Source organism: Charadrius vociferus, unplaced genomic scaffold (assembly GCF_000708025.1).
Source record: "Charadrius vociferus isolate BGI_N301 unplaced genomic scaffold, ASM70802v2 scaffold787, whole genome shotgun sequence".
NCBI classification, from domain to species: domain Eukaryota; kingdom Metazoa; phylum Chordata; class Aves; order Charadriiformes; family Charadriidae; genus Charadrius; species Charadrius vociferus.
Genome location: NW_009649307.1, coordinates 34,196 through 36,574, shown reverse-complemented (window position 1 = coordinate 36,574; position 2,379 = coordinate 34,196).

The following is a 2,379-nucleotide window of genomic DNA, read 5'->3' as shown; positions in this document are numbered from 1 at the left end:
GGGGTGGTTGTGTGCCTGTGGTTCTGCCGCCCCCCCGCCGCCTGCCCCTATGTCACATCGCCGGGGCTGGAGTCACCTGGGGACAGTGGCCAGGCCTGCCAGGTCTTTTCCCAGCCGAGGCGTCAGCTCCCCGCTGGCACTCAGGGGACGTTGTTTCACCTCCCCAGTCTCCGCCAGGACAAGGGTGACAAACTGGCAGCGGGTGCTGGCCCCACGCCTGCCAGCGTGGTGGTCACGGCAAGGTCCCCGTCCACCTCTGGGCTATGATATCTCTGCGTGGGGACGGATGCGTCCTGCTGCTCTTCATCCCCAGGGACTTGCAGAGGCAGAACCGACCCTGGCAATGGAAATACAGAACCCAGAGGGTCGAGGCGGCGTTGCTGCCCTTGGGCTGGCGAGGGCGTTCTGCCCGTGAAAGATGGACGCGGCGGCACTGCCTGCCAGCATCACTCCATTGTGCCGCGGTCCCCTGTGCCGGCTCGGCAAGCCCGAGCGGGAGGGAGTGAGAAACTTTTAACCTTGCAAACCTGGAAGGTTGACTCGGACCATTGGAAAGAACGAAAGAGACAGAGAGAGTGAACGATTAAAGAGAAGAAAACGAGATTCCTCAGGTTCCCTTAGCTACCCGCTGGCTGGTTCTGGCAGCTCACAGGTCTTCGGCACCTCTTACACGTAGCTCAGCGCCAGTGCACGGCTTTCTCTTTGGGAGGGGGTTCCTGGGGGGGGTTTAATAGTTGCTTTTTAATAGTTTTAATAGTGCAATGGCTGTGGGGAATGCATTGCTTTCTGTCTGCCATCGCCTGGCTTCACCTCTCCTCCTGCCTGCAACTGCTGCATCCTCGTGACTGGGTTTGGGGTGATGGTTTGTATTGTCACCAGCCCTTACCTGCAACCCCAGAGGAGAAAAACTGCCCTTCTGAGTTTTATTTCTCTAAAAAAAGCGCCCAAAGCCAACCCTCAAACAGGCACAAGCAGCGTGGGGCCTCGTGGCCGGATGGCCAGTGTGCCAGGGAGCAGCGCTGGTCCCCATGGGCATCCGCAGGCGAGAGCCGGCCACGTCGGGATTGGTGTTTGGGCAAAAGGCATCACCTTGCCGGTAGGAATAATAACCAGGAGGGGGAGGGGGCCAGGGCAGGCAGACAAGCAAATCCGTTTTATCAGACGCCGCATATTTTATGAAAGCACATTTCAGCTCTTCAGCTTTGGAAAGCTTTTCATACCCTTTAATTTTCTAATAAAAAGGAATTACGTTTGCTGAAAAGCCAGTAACAAGATTCACTGTCATTGTCTTTTGTACAGACCATAATTCCTGGCTTGGGCTCCTGCCTGCAGCCCCGTTGTGTGGTCCTAGGTGTGGGTCTGGCACGCTGACAGGGGGGCACAGGGGACCACGGCCGTGCCGGCAGCGGGCAGGGAAGAGCTTTGCCGGCAAGAGCTGGTGGCAGTCATCCGGCGATGCCGGGGTGAAGGCGAGCACCGCATTCGGCTGCCACCGCAGCGATGCCTCTTGGTGCCGTGCACCGAACGTGGCTCCCTGTGAAAGCGCTATCTGGTTTTACACTGGTTTTACACCAGTTCCTCATTCCCGGCAGCCTAATGGTGGGGAGGAAAGCTGTCGGTCCCCCTGTCGTCCCACCCAGGGTTTTACTCCAGTGGGGAGCTGGCTTTATCCCGGTGGGGAATCGGCACGGCACCATCCGGCACTGATCCCTCCTTTGGGTGTAGCAAATCTGTGCACGTAGGGAGGTGAATCCTCCTCGCATGCTGCTTGCATCAGATGGGGTAAGACTGGAGCAGGGACCTGGTACCGCCCAGCTGGGAACCACTGGTACCTCCCAAGGGCTCAGATGCGCCGGAGCGGCTGCTCCCCTCTACGCCCCACACTGGCTCCTCTCTGGGGGCACCAGCTCCCACCAGTGGCCCTGTGGGGACATCCCTCCCTGGCAGGAGCTGGCTGTGTTTGATGCAGGGTCCATCCCAGCCCTGTTCCCCGTGGGGAAAGCCGTCCCCAAAACCCCAGGGACCTGCCGGCTGCTCGCAGGGTGGCGGAGGAGGGTGAGCACTGGCACAAGCTTGTGTCCCGATCGCTTCACCGCAGCAAGGGGCACGCTGCTAGTGTGGCAGGTGGGATGGCTCTTGGACCAAAAAATAGGGATTTTAGTTGCCTGGTTGTTGGCCTTGTAAGCACGAGCTCAAGAGCCTGCGGCACCCCTGAGGTCCCATCGGCCACAGGCTGTGCGGGCAGGCAGCATGGCTGGGGCCGGCACCGAGATCCGCCAGCTCCTCCCGGCTCCCCCCAACCCCCTGGCACATCCCAGCAGTGCTCGCGGCATCGGAAGCCCTTCGCAGGCTCGCTCCCTCCCCACGTTCCTCCCGCGG